The sequence below is a fragment of the Bubalus bubalis genome, chromosome 16, assembly GCF_019923935.1.
Source record: "Bubalus bubalis isolate 160015118507 breed Murrah chromosome 16, NDDB_SH_1, whole genome shotgun sequence".
NCBI classification, from domain to species: Eukaryota; Metazoa; Chordata; class Mammalia; order Artiodactyla; family Bovidae; genus Bubalus; species Bubalus bubalis.
Window position 1 is genome coordinate 44385283 of NC_059172.1, and position 20272 is coordinate 44405554.

General features: G+C 43.9%; 1 non-coding gene across 1 annotated transcript; it reads left to right on the forward strand.

The window, feature by feature from the left end:
* The first annotated feature begins 3155 nt into the window (after positions 1 to 3155).
* Positions 3156 to 3228, forward strand: TRNAG-UCC. The gene has a single exon. It is a non-coding gene; the product is annotated as a tRNA-Gly (tRNA).
* Positions 3229 to 20272: the final 17044 nt, after the last annotated feature.

Consider the following 20272-nt stretch of genomic DNA (forward strand, 5'->3'; position numbering starts at 1 on the left):
CAGTTAGAACCGGACATAGAACAACAGACTAGTTCCAAATTGAGAAAGGAGTACGTGTATATTGTCACCCTGCTTATTTAACTTATATGCAGAGTACATCATGTGAAATGCCAGGCTGGACGAAGCACAAGCTGGAATCAAGATTGCTGGGAGAAATATCAATAACCTCAGATATGCAGATGACACCACCCTTATGGCAGAAAGCGAAGAGGAACTGAGAAGCTTCTTGATGAAAATGAAAGAGAAGAGTGAAAAAGTTGGCTTAAAGCTCAACATTCAAAAAAGGAAGATCATGGCATCTGGTCCCATCACTTCACGGCAAATAGATGGGGAAACAATGGACACACTGACAGACTTTATATTTTGGGGGCTCCAAAATCACTGCAGATGGTGACTGCAGCCACGAAATTAAAAGACACTTGTTCCTGGAAAGAAAAGCTATGACCAACCTAGACAGCATATTAAAAAGGAGAGACATTACTTTGCCAACAAAGGTCTGTCTAGTCAAAGCTATGGTTTTTCCAGTAGTCATGTATGGATGTGAGAGTGGACTATAAAGAAAGCTGAGCACCAAAGAAGTGATGCTTTCGAATTGTGGTGCTAGAGAAGACTCTTGAGAGTCCCCTGGATAGCAGGGAGATCCAACCAGTCAATCCTAAAGAAGATCAGTCCTGGGTGTTCATTGGAAGGACTGATGCTGAAGCTGAAGTTCCAATACTTTGGCCACCTGATGTGAAGAACTGACTCACTGGAAAATACACTGATGCTGGGCAAGACTGAAGGCAGGAGGAGAAGGGGATGGCAGAGGATGAGATGGTTGGATAGCACCACCAACTCGATGGACCTGAGTTTGAGCCAGCTCTGGGAATTGGTGATGGATGGGGAAGCCTGGCGTGCTGCAGTCCATGGGGTTACAAAAAGCTGGACACGACTGAGCAACTTCACTTTCACTTTCATAGTTCCTTTACAGTGTTGTGTTAGTTTCTGCTGTACAGCAAAGTGAATCAGTATACAAAAGTATCCAATCTTTTTTAGATTTCCTTCCCATTTAGGTCACCACAGATCATTGAGTAGGGTTTCCTGAGGATGGAGTGGGAGGTTGGGGTTAACAGATACAAACTTTTATGCATAGAATGGATAAACAACAAAGTCCTACTGTATAGCACAGAGAATTATATTCAATATCCTATGATAAATCATAATAGAAAAGAATATTTTTAAAAGAATGTATATGTATGTATGGCTGCATTATTTTGCTGCACATAAGAAATTAGCACAATATTGTGAATCAACTATACTTCAATATAAATATTGATTAGAAATAAAAATACAACAGACCACTTAATAATCAAATTACTGAAAAAAATGGTTAAAAAGAAATTCTTACAAGCAGTTGGAGGAAAACAAATACATTATGTACAGAGAAATGAAGACAAGAATGACAGAAGATTTTATGTCAGAAACTGTGCAAACCAGAAGAAGATAAAGCTATCAACTGGAGTTTTGTGCCCAACAAAAGTATCTTTCAAAAATGAAAGTGAACTAAACACTTTTTAAAACATACAATATCTGAGAAAATTCATTACCAGCATAGCTGCACTATAAAATATACTAAAGGAAATTCTTCAAGCATAAGAAATAATACTATTTGGAAATTTGTATCTACCCAAAGGAATCAAGAGGAATATGTGGACTAATATAAAAAATATTTTCCACTGTTTAATCTCTTTATTAAAACTGTCTATTTAAAATAAAATAATACCAGCATCCCATAAAACACGACAATAGTACAAAAAAAGAGAAAAGTTTCTTACACTTCACATGAAATGGTTTAACACTATCTGAGAGTAGACTGTGATAAATTAAAGATGTATCAATATATTGTAAATGGTAGAGGAACCAATAACAAGACAAGGTAGAGGTATAGCTAATAAGGCAACAAAGAGATCAGTTGGAATCATAAAAATAATGCAAAAAAAAAAAGGAAAAACAAGGAATGAAAAACAAATAGGAAAATAGAAAACAAACAGCAGTATGGTAGATTTAAACCCAGACATATCAATAATCACATTAAATATAGGCAATCTAAACACTGCAATTAAAAGCAGAGATTGTTAGACTGGATTAAAAAAAGCAAGAACCAATTTTGTTCTATCTATAAGAACCCACTTTAAAACTTTAGACACTAATTTGTTTTTAATATAAATTTATTTATTTTAATTGGAGGCTAATTACTTCACAATATTGTATTGGTTTTGCCATACATCAACATGAATCCGCCACGGGTGTACACATGTTCCCCATCCTGAACCCCCCTCCCACCTCCCTCCCCATACCATATTTTCCACCCATCTGCAAAACTTGAAATTTAGAGGAACTTCCCTGGTGGTCCAGTGACTAAGACTCTGCCTTCCCAATGCAGGGGGCCTGGGTTCAACCCCTTGTCAGGGAACTAGATCCCACATGCCTCAACCAAGAAGTTGTATGCCTAAACTAAAGATCCCACATACCACAACTAAGGCCCAGTGCAGACAAATAAAGAGACAACTTTTTTTTAAGTTAAAATTTAGAAACATGAAAGTTTTAGTAGTACACGGAGATGAAAGGACATGTGATTCAGTGAATTTGCAAATAAGAGCTAGACTCATTCTGAAAACCAAAAGATGAGCAAAGAAACATAATCTGACCAAATGGAACAATGTGTCTGACAATGGGATGGCAAAAATAAAAATAATAATAATTAAAATAAATAAATAAAACTGTAGACACAAGCAAGTTAAAAGTAAAAGAATGCAAAAAGATACACCGTGAAAGCACTAATTGAAGGTAAGTTTGAGGTACATTAATACAGAGAAGGTATTGAAGGTACATTAATACAGAGAAAACACTTTTGGACAAGAAATATTAAAAGATAAATTTAAAATAATAATAATATAATATAAAATAATAATAAATTGATTAATCCATCAAGAGGAGAGAACAGACCTAAATGTATATACAGTTAATAACAGAACCTCAAAAAAGGAAGTAAAAAACTGATAGAACTGAAGGAAGAATTAGATAAATCCACAATTGCAGTTGCATGTTTTAACACTTTTCAGTACTGAACAACTTGGTGAAGATCACTAAAAATATAGAAAACATGAATGGGGAATTCCCTGGTGGTTCGGTGGTTAGGACTCTACACTTCCACTGCAAGGGGCCTGGGTTCAATCCCCAGTCAGGGAACTAAGATCCCACAAGCTGAAACAGAAACAAAACATGAATAAGCCAAACTAAACAGACCTGTATAGAACATACCAGTCAACAACAACGGAGTACACATTCTTTTCAAGTACACATGTAACATTTACCAAGAATGACTATATTCTGGACCATAAAAAGTCTATAATTAAAAAAGATCAAGACTATATAATGTATGTCTTTTGGTCACAATGAAATTAACTGAATCATTAACATAAAGATATCTGCAAAAAGCCAAATGTTTGGAAATTAACAACATGTTTACAAATGATCCATTTGACAAAGGAGAAATCAAAAGGAAAAAGATAGTATTTTCAACTAAATAAACATAAAATCACAAAATGTCAAAATTTCTGGGATAGGTGTAAAGATTAGAAGTGCTTAGAGGAGATTTCACAGATTAAAGAAACAGAGGGAAGGTGTGGTGAGCACCATAGGTAAAAGCAGAGGGAGGGAATGTTCATCTGGCAGAAGCAGTAAATGCTCACCACCTCTTCCCTCTGTCCTACCTCATCAAGCTTCTGTTACATCTCTTTTATCCTCTCAACTAGATGTTTCCAAAACATGGATACAATAGAGCCATCTCTATCAACATCAGCCATTTATCTTCTTTAACTCATCGTAGTTATATTTTTGTAAAAGACGGAAATCCAAAAAGGAGGAGATACATGTGCATGTATGACTGACTCACTGTGCTGTACAGCAGAAAAGAACACAGCATTATAAAGCAACTATACTCCAATAAGAAATTTTTAAAAAAACATTTTTCTGCCCTGCCTATAGTTTCGCACACACACCTCCTTCTGACCAACATCCACCCAAAAACACACGCGCACACACACAGCTAGGGCCGAACTGAACTAAGGATGACCACCTGACTCCAAATTAGCCAGTATGTTGAAAGCTAAAAAAGTGAAAATGTTAGTTGTTCAGTCACATTCTAGTCTTTGTGACCCCATGGACTGTAGCCTGCCAGGCTCCTCTGCCCATGGAATTTTCCAGGCAAGACTACTGGAGTGGGTAGCCATTCCCTTCTCCAGGGGATCTTCCCAACCCAGGGATCAAAACCAGGTCTCCTGCATTGCAGCCGGATTCTTTACAGTCTGAGCTACTAGTTGCCTAAAAATCTGACTTTGTGTGACCTTGCACCAAGAGAAGAGTGAGGCTGAACAGATTCTATCTTGAGAACTTGATATGAGACATAAGATTGCTGACAGTTGGTGGTGAAAAAGTCTTGTAAACTGAAAATAATGGCAAACGTTTGCAAGTTGATGAGTAAAAGGCGGAAGCTGTTCTGCAGAGAAAGGAAAATGGAGCTGACAAGAAGGAAAGAGCAGAGAAGAGCCCGTGGCCCAAGAGAGAGAAATAGAACCAGTAGCCAGCTGCTTCTGTTCCTCTCCATCTCCCCTGATGCTCGACTGCACTTGATTTCATGTCCTTTGGTTCTGTGAGAGCTCTGCTTCCTTGCAATAAACACTATTCTTTACTTGAGTAACTCTGAGTTTTGTTTTCTTGCAACCCAAGGAACCATAACTTGAACAATTTCATGTCTTTTTAATTGCCTCCCAGCATTGCATGGTAACTTCTTTAATGTTAATCAGTGTCTTTTATTTCATCTGTATAACACAGCTTATAGTCACATGACTTGAATTATATAAATGCTGATAAGGTTCACAATGAATTAATTCATTAATCTGGTTACTGACACCTCTACCACCATCAGAATCATGAATTGCTTGTTTTGTCTGCTCTATTGAGTCCTTTGTGAATCTTTTTTTTTTTTTTTTTCTACTCCCTTTGGCTCTGGTGGGACTAAGAATCTCAGGCTTCCAACCCCCTCCCACTGAAGCAGGCATATGGCTCTCGGTTTAGGTCAATCAGGCTCTCATTCGGAATCTCAGTCATTGGATAGTAGTTTCCTAAAGAAATGTTGATCACTTGAGAACCCTGGAGCTCCCTTGATAACTGGCCTTTTGGGCATCTGATTGTTCAGCTTTTTCTTCAGTCCTAGGGCTGTTCACTATCCTTCCAAACCCCCCCTTTTCTAGTTTAAGTAGTCAGAGTCCATTTCTACTGCTTTCAGCCTGATTCCTCTCTGATACAGGCTGGTTCCCAAAGAGGTCAGTTTCTTCCCTGGCTATATAGAATAACTGGAGGAAATTCTTCTTTTTGGAAAGAGCAGCTAATTTTGAAGCATGCTATCTTTGAAACAAATAAAATATTTCTTTATTGATCAGTTGCCCCACTGCGGTCTTCTTTTATATATCACCAACCCAACCTCTGGGTTGCCTTTTCTGCAAGAGGCATCATTAATTTTGCCTCAGTTGTTTATACTCAACCTCATCCTCATCTTCTATGAGTGAATGAGTCATGAACATGACCCTTTAGAGGTGTCATATGCATTTGGGAAACCAGGCAACTGAGGCTAACTTCACTTAGCCAAGTTAACACTTTTTCTACAGCAATATAAAGCAGACTTCAATCTTTGGGTCTGAAGGATCTACAGAAGGCATCTCCCAGGCTTGAATCTGGTGTCCCAGTTTCCGATGATGAACCCACTGTGGCCCTTTGAACCAACATCCCTCCTTAAAGAGAAGCAACACTTAGGGTGTTGGCTCTGATTCTTCCAAGACCTCAAGTTCCAAGGCAGTTTGTCTCCTCTCAACACTCTGACTCATTATCCTATTTTACTGAAGTACTTAGAATGAGAGCTCTGGAGAAGTGCTCTGTGCAATTACATAAATGAATAGACACATTTATTTGAAACATTTTCAGATTTCCTAGAAAGAAATTTTATGGTCTTTCCCTGACACTAATTTCTGAAACTGGGTAACAGTCCTGGAGGTTTCCTTGCCCTGCCCAGGGACTTGCAGTTCCAAAGCGATATAAAACCCAGTCATTAGCTATTCATTCATTTTGCAAATCATTGTTGAGCATCCACTGCATGCCAGGCACTGTACTGCGAGTTGGGTATATGATGGAGAAGAAAACAAATACAACCCTGCCTTCAAGAGAACACAGTCCAGTGGAGGAGAGAGGAAAAAAATCATACATGAATAACTGCATGTGTACATGTATGTGTGTTGCTCCGTTGCTTCAGTCGTGTCCAACTCTGCAACACTATGGACTGTTGCCTAACAGACTTCTCTGTCCATGGGATTCTCCAGGCAAGAATACTGTAGTGGGTTGCCATGCCCTCTTCCAGAGAATCTTCCCAACCCAGGGATTGAACACATGTCTCTTGCATCTCCTGCATTGCAGGCAGATTCTTTACCCACTGAGCCACCTGAGAAATATCAATAGCATTAGAAGGGAATATTAGATTGCAGAGGGCAGAAGAGTCTCCCTGAAACCTGAAGAATAAGAAGTGAGGAGAAGTGGAATCAAGTAGATGGAGCAGCATAGATGAGGCCTAGAGGTAGGAAAGAGCTCCTCATGTGTTTGAGGAACTAAGTGGAGCTCTGTTTAGGCATATTTAGACTAAGACACTTATGATGTATCCAAGTAGAAAAATCAAGTAGGTAGCTAAATCAAGTAGCTGGATATGTAGGACTGGAGTTCAAATGAGAGAGTGAGTTGGAGATACAAATATGGTCATTATCAGCATGTAGATGATATCTTGGGCTATAAAAATCGATCATTTAGGAAGAGAGAAAGAAGCAGCCCTGCAGAACACCAATATTTAGACATTGGAAGAGAGTCTATAACAAAGACTGAGAAGAAATTGTCATAGACATCAGAGATAAGAAGAAAATCAGTGGTGTAAGAGTGGTCATCTGGATCTAATACAACTGAGAGAGTGAGTAAGATGAGAAAATAAATTGTCCATTGAACCTGACAACATGGAGATTACGGTAACCTTGACACAGGAAGTTTTGGTGAAATCGTGCAATGGAAGAGACATAATTTGAGAATTTTGAGGTGATAAAATGTGAAATAGAGATAATCATGTAAACAAATATTTTGAGACATTAAGCTGTGAAGGGATGCAGAGAAATGGGCAGTAATTGGAGAGGGATGAGGAACCAAAGAAGGACTTTAAACATAAAGGATAGTCAATCATGCTTATGAGCTGAAGAAAATAGTCCCACTGAAAAGGGGAGGGATTGATCATTTAGAAGGGATAGGAGATAACTGGAGAAGTAAATCTTGAGAAAGTGAGCGAAGATAGCAACAAGAGCCTGTTAAGGACCTAGCTCTAGGAGATTTTGAGCTGTGATAGAAGCAACACACTTTCTCTTTGTTCCACCCACTTAATGAAATCCTTAACCTTTTATTCTGACATCCACTGCAGCATGACTGTTACGGATTCAATTGTGCCTCCCCAAAAAGATATGTTGGAATCCTAACCTCAGTACCCTAGAATGTGACCTTATTTAAAAACAGGGTCATAACAGATGCAATTAGTTAAGATAAGGTCACACTGGAGTAGGGTAGGCCTTTAATCCAATGTGGCTGGTGTCCTCATAAGCAGAGGAGAAGAGACAGGGATACACGGAGGAAGAATGGCGCATGATGACAGACGCAGGAATTGAAGCGCAGCAGTTGAAAGTCAAGGAATATCAGGAATTGCTGGCAAACCATCAGAACCTAGGAAGAGGCCAGAAAGAATTCTCCTCCACAGGTTTCAGAGACAGCATGACCCTGCCAACACACTGATTTTGGACTTTTAGCCTTCAGGACTATGAGGCAGTAAATTTGTTGTTTTAAGTCACCTGGGCTGTGGTATTTCTTTATGGCAGCCTTAGAAACAAATACAGCTTCTATCATCCCTGTGGTCCCCACAGACACCTGCCTTTCTGCCAGACTGAAACTTCTCTAAGTGAAAGAATCTAAGTCTGCCTGGAGTTTCTGGTCCCTTTCTAGTGGATGAGCTTTATTCAAAGTCCCAGGTCTCTCCTGCCCAGCCTTAGAAAACCAGGTAGTGCTGAGCTCTGTGCTAAGTTAGCCAAGCACAAATTTGTCTCGGTTTTATAGAGGCTTAACCTATCCCAGCCTTGGCCCCAGGGGAGTCCATTTGACATGGTGGACATGGCAACCATCCAGCTGAGGAAACTATTCCCTTACTAGCAATGCAAGAAAAATCCCTTCTGAAAGAGACCAGAAGAGATTCAGGCTGAGCCTTCTGCACAGCAACCCAGGGAAGATAGGATCCTTTTGTGCTGGGGTGTTTGCATGAGATGATGGAATGAGCAAAGCAGGGATCAGCCAATAGCATGAGGAAGAGTGAGTGATACCATATCTGGTGGAGGTGGAGGGAGGCGCTATATTAGCCAAAGTGTTTCTGGAGTTTAAATACGGTCCATAAGAGCAAGGGACAGAAATGGGAGTGTAGCGATCACTGCCTAATCTAACATGAAGAAGAAAACAGAAGAGCCCCTTAGAGCAGGCAGCTGTGCTGTATCAATGTACAGTGCCGCATCATGGTGCCTGAGATCTGTCTGTTCAGGTTGGATCCAGGCAGTGATGTGAGGAGGAACACGATTCAGGGTCTGATCTGCTAAGAAGAGGGCTACAAAGGTCAGGCATAGGATCAAGGCTCCAGCCAAGTGGGCTGGGGTTTGGATAAGACCCATAATCTGAAAGAAAGTGTGTGAAACAAATCAAGGAGCCATGGGAGGACCCCCAGCTGTGGATGGAGTCCACATAATGAGAAGCAGAAAGGCAGGGAATTCTTCCACTTGGCTGCTGCACAGATATCCAAGGTTTGCCTGGGCTCATTGAGTCCTGGGTCTGGTTCATTCAACAAATATTTATTGAACCTTTACTATGTTCAAATCCAATTCATGCTAGGAACACAAAAGGAACACAATAAAGATTCTTCCCCAGAGGAGCCTGGTCTAGCGAGGAAAACAGACCCATCAGCAAATAGTTACCGCAAAGTATGATAAATGGTATTTTGAGATATGAACGAAGTGCTGTGGGAATGCAGAGGGGAGGGACACTGCTCTGCCTAGAGGACTCAGGGAGGCAGAAAATACATTGCACTTGTTTTATAGACCTAGATAAATTATAAAATAAAAGGAAAACAAATTTTTTTTACAGCTTCATAACCCTACATCCTCAACCCCATAGTCCAGACTTGATTTCATTCTTGCTGTTTGCTATCCCTTTTGAATTACTGAGTTCAAACTAAGAACAATCACATATTGGAATTATTCATCACTGTATCATTACAACATTAAGGCCAGGAACACTCCCCAGGAAGGCCACACAGGCTCCTGCACTGTCTCAATAGCCTCTATCCTATGGAGTCAGATGACAGACCTGGGGACCAGGTTGTCAAATGGTGGCACTTCTCAGGTTTACATGGAACACTTGGTGAACCCTCTTCTATGTTTCATGAAAATACCAAGAGGTAACACAATAAAGCCATGGAAACCAGAGCCGGCACTCTCCCTGCCTTGCCATCTCTACTCCCAGAGAGACTTCCCCCAGGGCCTCCAATGATTGGACAGTGGGCTTGTAGCGCCACACCTTGGCTAGAGCTGATTGGTTCACTGACAAACACCCAGCCCAAACTGACCAACCTGAATCTTACTTCCCAGACTTGAAAATTGCAATATAGGAGCTCTATTCGAAAGTAGTTCATCTGGGGAGGTATGTAAAACTGGAAGCTGTGTTTGGTTAGGTTTAAGTGGGGCAGACAACGGCACTCTGAAAAAAATGGCAGAACAGAGAGGTTCACTGAGAGAAGTGGAGAGGAGCAGCCAGAGGAAGGGGAGGGACCGGGAAGAGGTGAAGACCGCCTTTGAGGCTGATAACATCCACTTCCTTTCAGGGTATCCTAGAGTGCCCTGAGTCCATAATCTTTTTTACTTTGGTGAAGGAAAAAGAGTCAGTTGGTCTGCTCTTGAGGACTTCTCTTATTTTTATGATGTAAAGCAGGCAGCCCCAGCCATGAAGAAAAAAAGATACGATGGGACCCTTTTACTTGTTTATAGTGTGGGGAGTACTGACGAAAAAGTGGAGGAATTTGTAACATGAAAAGTTTCTGCTGCTAAGTCACTTCAGTCGTGTCCGACTCTGTGAGACCCCATAGACGGCAGCCCACCAGGTGAAAAGTTTCTAGGAGGGAAGAAACCCCTGCCTTTAAATATTCCTGCCAAGACTTATTTATGGGGTGGTCTTAGACAGTGGGGTGCCCAGTGACAGTGGTAGGCAAAGAAATGCCACAAATAAATCGCCATGGGAGTAGAGACAGGTAGAACTTATGGGTTGTCCTGCCACCCTATTGGGCTTCCCCAATAGCTCAGTGGGTAAAGAATCCGCCTGCAGTGCAGGCAACCCAGTTCAATTCCTGGGTTGGGAAGATCTGCTGGAGAAGGGATAGGATACCCACTCCAGTAACAGAGATTGTGAATGAGTAGGCACTAAAGCCAGCCTGTATCCAGTCTTTCAGACACTGACTTGAGTCCCATTCTGTGGCCATGGACTGTACTGAAAAAGGCAGATTCTGAATGCTCTAACTTATAGGCTTACAACATGGAGCCCTCCCAAGTAAAACCCTGAGGAAGCATAGCAGATGAAGAGGGTTTCATACCAGCATCCATAGTAGAGATTCATGTGGAAATAACCTGAGAGGTGGCTGTGCTCCATAAATGATTTCCTACAGCAGAAAGCAGGGCTTTGTTGCATTTTTCTAACAATCTAAGAAGAGAAGGTCATTGTGTTGACTGGGCCACCCAAGGCGCAGGCTTCACACGCTGTGGTAGACCCTAGGTGATATGGCCAGTTTGCTGGGGGAGCCCTTTCACGGGGCAGTGGCTTCTTGAAACTTACGATGGCTGGGGCCACAGCCCACCGAGGCCAGCTTTAACTCAGCAGCCAGCCTCCTTCCATCACAGTCTGCACCACACTGGGATAAGCAGGGTCCTCAAGCTGAAAGTACAAGCATTGCATACATAAAGGGCGAGGCATCTGAGCCTTGCAAGGGTAAACTGAGTTTCTGATTTTCCGACTGCTCCCAGAATGGGTGGTACAGCATTCTCCCCTGACACTTGTCCAAGGCATGCTAATCACATCCTGTGATATAAGTCAGAGCCTTCTGACTACCCAGTCCCTCATGGGGCTGGGAACTTCATTTCCCAGTCTTGAATTTTTGAGAAACTGTTATGTCCTTCCGATTAATTCTACTTTTTCCTTAAATTAGCTTGCACAGTCCTGTCACTTGCACCTAATAATCCTTGAATAAGGCAGAAACTAAGGTTGAGAGAAGATCATTGCCAGAATCGGGGTGGAAATTTCTCTAATTTATAGAGGTAATTTAAAAAGCAAACATTTGGTATGTTTCTGTTAAGGTCAGATTGAGTTACATGCTTAATGACTAAATACCCTGCCCTGTGAACCTAAGGCAGGAAACAGGGAAAAAAGCAATAAAAAGCTTTATATGATGCTCTCCATCCCCTACTATCTTCCTCTGGCCTGTGAGAATCTACCAAAAATAAGAGAATTACCAACTATACTGTTCAATATTTGCTTTCTGAGGCAGGAAAATTCATGTTGATTTATTTGCTCCCTTCCCTCTGACCCTCACCATATTTTCTAGAACTCTTCAGAAACTCAAACTCTGAGTAGAGGGTGCTACATCCTGGAAAACCCTAGAAGCTCAGTATTCCAGAGCTTAGGGCTTTCTGTGTGCTGCATGCAGACAAAAAAGAACTGGACTCAGGCTCACATTTAGACCGGGAACCAGGACTTCAGAACAGGAGACAGTTCCTCTGCCCAAAGACAGATGCCTGAGGACCATGGGATACTGATGCTGGAGCAGAAGCCATGCTTCTCAGACCACAGAGCAGGTCAAGATATGCAAGGGGGTTGGGGAGTGAGTGAGATGCCAGGACACTTGAGGAATGAGGGCAATCTGTTGGCAAAATAAAAGAAAGTCTAGTTTAATTTATTCTCACAAATGGACAAACAACTAGAAAATCCAATATGAAACACAATGAAGAAACAGGCAAAATTACATCTTTGAAAAATTATTCTTTACCAATTGAGCTACAAGGGAGACTTTCAGGATGGGGAACACATGTATACCTATGGCGGATTCATTTTGATATTTGGCAAAACTAATACAGTTATGTAAAGTTTAAAAATAAAATAAAATTAAAAAAAAATTATTTACCACAGGAGACACAGTAAATTGTTAGAAACCTGCTTGATGCTTCAATACCATGAAAGAAGACCTGGATGCTGGAAGGCAGACCAAAAGAACCACAAAGGGAAACCAAGCAAAGATGAAACCTAGGATGCAAAGGGAACTGGGTAAAATTTTAAAAGATGTAACAGAACAGAAAAATTTTAAAGATGTAACAAAGAAAAAGGCAAAAAAGTTTGCTGCTGTTCAGTTGCTAAGTGTGTCTGAGTCTTTGCAACCCCATGGACTGCAGCACACCAGGCTCCTCTGTCCTCTACTATCTCCTGGAGTTTGCTCAAATTTATGTCCGTTGAGTTGGTGATGGTATCTAACCATCTCATCCTCTGTCTCCCCCTTCTTCTCCTGCTCTTGGTCTTTCCCAGCAACAGGGTCTTTTTCAGTGAGTTGGCTGTTCACATCAGGTGGACAAAGTATTGGAGATTCAACTTCAGAATCAGTCCTTCCAATGAATATTCAGAGTTGACTTCCTTTAGGATTGACTGGTTTGATCTCCTTCCCCATAAATGGCAAAACTGACCCACCAAAACAAAACAAAACAAAAACTTCTCATCTTTGATTTGGAGGACAAATTCAGGAAAATCTCTCCAAGATTAGAGGGAAAGGGAACAGGAGATGAGAATGATGGGAGGGAGGTGATAACCATGGAAACAGATTGAACATCAAATCACAGAATAGTTGGTATCCATAGCAAGAAGCTAAACTGAGCTAGCATTTCTGAAACCATTCCAACGTACAGTATCACTCTTAGACAAGAAGGGTCCCTGTCCTGGTCCCCACATTTTAGAGAGCCCTGTTTTGGCCCTCCTCTGGCCACATCCTTCCCCATGAAGCAAAGAGTCTACAGGGCCAAGTGGTTGCACCCACTCTCAGCTGGTCCCCTGCTCTGCAGCCAGACTGTGCTCTGGGTGAAAGGATGAAAGTGTTGGTCACTCAGTCATGTCCAACTCTGCGACCACATGGCCTGTAGCCTGCCAGGCTCCTCTGTCTGTGGGATTTCCCAGGCAAGAGTACTGGAGTGGGGAGTCATTCCCTTCTCCAGGGGATCTTCCTGACCAAGGGATCGAATCCAGGTCTCCTGTTTTGCAGGCAGATTCTTTACCATTTGAGCATCAACTGCTTTGGGTGCCCTGAATTAAATTCTTTGCCCATTCAGTCAGAGTCTGCTTCCCAGATCTGAGCAGTCCTCCTCCCAGGACAAGTCCTCCACTCATTAGGTCTAACTCCACAAGTTAGACCCCTCCACTCATGTGTATGCCCCTAGGCTTGAGTGGCGGCCAAGAGGAGCTGTTGGCAGGCCTTACAGACAGAGCTTAGACATGTACGCTGGGACATCCGCTGGGTGCCTGCAATGGCCCTTGCAGTGGGGGTCACAGCCAGAAACGGGAAGAGAAACAGAGGTGACCCAGAGGCTGGGGGCCATGTGACAGCTCTCCCTGCAACACCATATTCTCAGAACTCAGGGGAGGCTGAGGATTCTAAATTCAGACTGGCCTTCTGGGTGCTTATGAAGTGATTGTTGTCCAGGTAGGAGGACAGAATGTATTGTATTTAACAGTGTTTAATTTTTAAATATGTAAGCATACGGTATGTGGTCCTTCATTGGTGCTCTTACTCTCTCACCAGTTTGAGGGGTGGGGGAGGCAGGGCTTGCCAGTTCTTGATGATCCACTCCTTCAGTCCCCTCTAAAAGAAATGGAACCTTTTAGGACTGCCTGCACAGAGAGTAGTGGCCAGCATCTTTCAGGGAAGAAGGGAGAAAGGCTTTCTGGGAGGGCACCCGGCTACAGTTAGGACCGGGAGCGGAGCCACGGCAACCTGACAGCGCTCAGTCTTTCCCTCTGGGGTTAGGCTGTGGGGGCAGCGGGCTCCAGAGCCGTGAACCCCTGCCCAAGGGCAGCCAGAGCAGAGGATGCACCTCCACTCTCGTGCTGCAAGCATCGCCTTCAGGGTAGCTGAGCTGCTTTCTGCCACTGAGACTCAGCTGCATAATCCATAAACATCCTGGTGCCCAGCCCACTTGGGCATTTGGCTTCTAGTTTCACAGTCTGCCATAGCAAATGCCATCTCCTCGTGCCTGGGGATTTGAAAAGCTGAGTACCATCCGCTGAACACGATGCTGGGGAGATTTGCTACTGCTATTTATGGTGACACCTGTGTGGCCATTGTAGGAACTTCAGGGAACTTCAAGGAGCTACAGAGGCATGGACTGGGCTCCCAGACTTGCCACTATTTTTCACAGATGGGCGCCTGTGATGGTTCATTTTATGTGTCAACTTGACTAGACTATGATATTCAGCTCTTCAAACACCAGTCTAGATGTTGCTGTGAAGATATTTTTTAGATATGATTAACATTTAAATCTATAGACTTTGAATAAAGCAGATTACCCTCCACAAGTGGGTGGGCCTCATTCAATCAGTTAAAGGCCTTGAGCAAAGACCAAGTTTTCCCAAAGAGGAAAGCGCTGTCTTCCTGACTGTAACAGAAATCCTGCCCTACAGATTTCAGACTTGTCCACCCCCACAGTTGGTGAGTCAATCCCTTAGAGCAAATACTCCCCTCTCGATGTGTGTGTGAGTGAATGTTAGTCACTCAGTCCCATCTGATTCTTTGCAATCCCATGGACTGTAGCCCACCCGGCTCCTCTATCCATGGAGTTCTCCAGGCAAGAATACTGGAGTGGATTGCCATTTCCTTCTCCAGGAGGTCTTCCTGACCCAGGGATCGAACCTTGGTCTCCTGCACTGCAGGCCAATTCTTTACCATCTAGCCACTAGGGAAGCCCATACATATGTGTGTGTGTGTGTGTGTGTGTGTGTGTGTGTGTGTGTGTGTGTATATATATATGTTCATATACATGTATGTGGATATACATACACATGTGTGTGTATCAAATTGGTTCTGTTTCTCTGTAGAGCCCAAACTAATATAGAACTCAAGCACTGCATTCTGGGAATGTGTTGGGGGTACTGTTTGTCCTCCAACCTATACAGTAGAGCACGTTGCTTGATCAAGATATACTCAAGTCAGATCAAAGGCCCAGATCAAAGGCAGAGGGTCAAGACCATTCTCCAGGCCCACTAGGCCCTGTGATGTAAGAACTGGATTGAAACCGGTGTCCTGGCATAAGGCCAAGGAAGCACGGGGTCAAGGAGGGAGGCCACAGCTTGATGCTCCCGCAGCCACCACCTGCTCAGCTCACTCATTCTGGACAACTATCACAGGGCATGGGGCAGCAGTCCTACTCCAGAAGTCACTCTCCAATGGACAGGGAATTGCCACTGTGCTGGGCCAGGCTCCCATTGGCTGCAGGCCTTGGCAGAACTGAGCCTGCCAGTGGCTGGTTATGAAAGTCGGCAGCTGGGGAGGCCTGGAGACAATGAGCCAGCGAGGCTGGATGGAGAGCTGGGTGGGTCCCAGTGGCACCCACACCTGACGGGCTAGCCTAAGTCAGCTTAACCTGAGTCACTGCTCTGTGGGGACAACAAGCAGAAGAACCATGGCTGGAACCCTGATGTCACATCTGACGATTCAGCCTCTGAGACTTGGCTTCCTCACCTGGAAACTGGGGCTAATAGAATCTCAGAGCTATCAATTCTAACCTAAAAGGGTAACATTGGCGTGGGAGTGCCCGGCACAGAGCTAGTGCCCTGCCAGTGTGCTTCCTCTGCCCAGGGAGGATGGGACAGCATCTCCATGAAGGGTGACGTGAGTGGGCTCTCAAGTGCTTCATGAGCCCCAGGTCTGCCCTTTCCTCTGTCAAATGAGATTCTCTCTCCCCACAGGATGGCTGTGAAGACTGGATGAGACTACCCACGTAGACCACTTCACAGAGGATGCCTTCAGTCAGTGCTAGAAAAAGGAAGCCCTGTGCCCTCCTGCTCCTCAGGAGGAAGCGGAAACTGGGCTGTGTTTAATTTGCTCCTGTAACATCTCAGGACAGGGAGAAGCACATATGAGCAGCATGATTTTCAAGGTGGTGCCAGGTCTGCCAGGAGCTGGGGCTGGTCAGCGTGAGTGCTGGCCTCTGGCTGAAACCTTCGGCCTGTAATATTATGCTCACCACCTGTCTCTCAGGCTTGTTAGTCCAAGGCAGTGAGAGGATCTGCCTAGCGACAGACGCGGCCCTGTGTGCAGACGGCCAGGGCCTGAGGCTGCATCCAAAACCCATGTCCAGCCAGAGGACGGAGCCAAACTGGCCATTCTCCCGGCTGGAAAGGGAGACCAGCAGCTCCAGACAGATAGCTCTGACCTTTGTCTTGTTCAGCTCAGGAGGAAGCATCTTCCTGCACATGGAGCACATTTTCATGACCTTCTTCAACAAATAGGTGGAGAAATCCTCCTGGTTCTGAATATGCAGTGGGAAATGGGGGGCAATTTATAAGCACATCTGCCTTCTGACGATGGTGACAGTCCCTTTGGATATGCAAGACGACAGGGAACTGAATCTGGGGAAGGGCATGGCAACCCACTCCAGTATTCTTGCCTGGAGAATCCCATGGACAGAAGAGTCTGGTGGGCTACTGTCCACAGTGTCACAAAGAATCAGACACAACTGAAGCAACTTAGCACACACACACACAGGGAGCTGAATTGGACAGTAGGAACTAGTCACTAGAGAAAGCCAAGAAGAGAGAGAGTTAGAGTGGGAGGCAATGCTCCCTGCTGAGGAAATGGCTAAAGAACATTCTAGGAATGAGAACATCTAATTTTAATTTATGAACTTTTTTATCCAAATGTTCAGTACAGTCTATGTGAGTTCATGTGGGCGTGAATTTAGAACAGGGAAGAGGCCCACATCTGACTAAACATGGTAGAGACGTGAGGTCACAGGGGTTACAGAAATTCTGTGTCCTCAGTCGCTCAGTAGTATCCAACTCTTTGCGACCCCATGAACTGCAGCCTGCCAGGTTCCTCTGTCCATGTGATTTTTCCAGGCAAGAATACTGGGGTAGGTTGCCATTTCCTTCTCCATTTGTAGACATCGTAGAGAGGAACTAACTTCCACAGTCCTGGAATGGGGCTTCACATCCATCGCCAGGGCTCACAGGCCAGGGAGATCTCAGCCATCATCAATTACGTATCAGGTTGGTGCAGTGATCATCTCACCGAGCCTTGGTCTTGCAAATCTGCTCAGTTTGTTACTGGGATGAAGTTCAAAGCAGCCGCTTCCCTTGTACAGCCACGCTAGAAATGAAGCCATTGTCGTGAGTGCCCTAAACCGTGTATTTGCAGGTGGAAATCAGACTAGTCCCCCGAATTACTCCTGGGATTCCAAGGACAGGGTGCCTGGAGTTGGTCTCACTGGGCTTCCTGTGCCCTCCAGCTGCCTTCTTTCTTGTAACAAAAAGCATCACATGGAACTGATCTAGACTCCTTGTGCCTTGCAAAGGAACTAGCAGCCCCAAATGTTCTTTGGATTATCTCTGTCCCTCTGCTTATTTCTCTGTCCTAATCCTCCCACACCTCACACTCCAGCCTGTGTGGTGTGGAGAGCTGAGTCTCCTCAGGGGGAGTCATTTCTCTCTTCCTTCAAATTACCCACATTATGAAAATCCCAGAGCCTGCAAAGTTGATAATAATAACAGGGAACAGATATTGACGACTCCGTGTATGACAGGCACTGAGCTCTTTGTACAGATTATCTCACTTCGTTCTGTCAGACTCCCTGCCAGCAGGTACTATGATTATTATTGCCATTTTCACAGATAAGACAACTGATAAAATTCAGATTCCACTAATATATCTTGATTGCCCATTTGGTATCAGGTTATGTCCTTTACCTATTTTTTTTTTCCAAAATCATTTATTGAATATCCATTCTGGGTGCCAATATGCTAGATATTGCTATTCCTATGATTAAATCAAGCTGGCGGTAGTGAATTAAAATCATTCAAGGTGACTCAGTCCACGGTGGATCCTCAGAATTGTGCCTAAGGACCTGACCTATGAGGGGCTCTGAGTTACAAGCCAGTCCATTTTCATTAGGATCTCAATCTTAGGAAACATTTCTGGAATGTGAGGCAAACAACACTGGCAAGAAGAGAGAGGTAGAAATAGACCAGGCAGCAAGAAAGCAAGGGGCCTCCCAAGTCCAGCACATTCAGTTCAAGAGAATAAAGGAATCATTCCATTTCAGGGTGTAATTAAGCTTCTTTTTTTTAGAGGATCATTATCACATACCAAACCCCGGGCCAGACTTCACTCTTTCTATTACCCGTCGCCCACAAGGCCCAGTCCATGTTTGCATTTGTCGTCTCTACCCCATGACAGCAGGTCAAGGGCCAGTGGAGCTGATGGGCTCATGCAGCCCAGGCCAGCTGGGAGGGGAGCAAGCAGCGGAACAGGGTAAAAAGAGGGGAACCAAGAGGGAACTAGGGATCTCACTCTGACACCAAGGCTAGCCCCAAAGAGGTGGCAGGATGACCTAGAACAGTGTCTCAAAGAGCACAGCTCTCTGAGGCTCTACAGTGCTTTCCAGATGCAAGAGGCTGCCATTTGGGGGCAATGCATAGCTAAGAATGTGATCCCATTACAGTGTCTGGGCCGGGGTTGTAGCACAACCATCTCTCTGTCTCCATTTCTGGAAAGAGAGACAGGTATCACACACCACCTTACACACTTCAGGACCACTTTCAGGTGCAGAGGGATTTGTGGTCGTATAAATCCAGAGGCTGTAGGTCTGATCATTTCACAACAGTCTCCCTCCTCTCTGTGTCAGCCAACAGAAAGCTGAGCAGAAGTCCTAAAAACAGCCCCAATGACTGAGCTTGTATATAGCAAGCCCTGTGCCATGTCCTTCACACACATTCTCTCATTAATTCCCACCATGGCCCAAAAAGGATGGTGTCTCTGGTCTCATTTTGTAGATGAGAAAATAGGCATCCAGAGGTTCCAAGCTTCACTCCCAAGGTCGCAGACATTGTAAGTGGCAGAGCCAGGACTGGTCGGAACCAGGGCTATCTGCCTACAAACATTGACCTGTAGGTGGTTTAGCCTTTTTCTGATCTTTATTTCTACCCTGACACCCTCTGGCTGACCCTACACACAGGAAAGCATCTCCTCCCTTAACAATTCAACTTTGATTCCAGAAAGTTCTACTGTTGGGACTGGGGACAAAGAGAAAGTCTTCCTGATGCACAAATAATGGTGCTGACATTTTTGCCATAAACCAGTGAAGAACTACTTTTCTCGCACAGACTAAAGAGGGACGGGGGACTGTATATTTATGAACAGCATTTTTTTGCATTCAGAACAAAACTAGCTTTATGAATCACAAAAAGAAGAATATACATGTTCTCATTATTATGAAGGAATATGTTAATGGGAGAACTGTGCTGTTAACAATTAGAAAAATGTGATACCTGGGCATATTTGAAAAGGAACAATAGACACTGTCTTGGAGATTTTCATGCCTTAGAATTGTTCAGGGCTCCAGAGTCTACAAGATGCATTCACTGCACTTGTTCCTCAAGATGAACTCTGCCAGGTGGCTGCTAATCTCATGCCCATGTGGCAGGTGAGGGAAAACAAGTTCAAAGAAGTGATACAGCTTCACCAGGGTCACCCAGAGAACAGGTGACAGGGCAGGAGCACAGTTACTTCATCCTACCCACTATTACAGTGCAACACTTCCCAAGGGTCCATCGTGTATCCAGCTTCCAGCCAAACAGAGATGAAAAAAGGACGCTCACCCTTTCTCTGCCTCTTACCTCCCACCCTCACCTCCAAAACTAGGTATCAAGGGTCTGCTCTTCTATACGTGTACCTGGTGGAACAGGGGGAGCCATACAGTCTGGAATTCCATTAAAGTGAAGCATTTCCAAGGAGGTCCAGTTGCAGGGCCTCTGAATCCCTCCCCTCTATACTTTG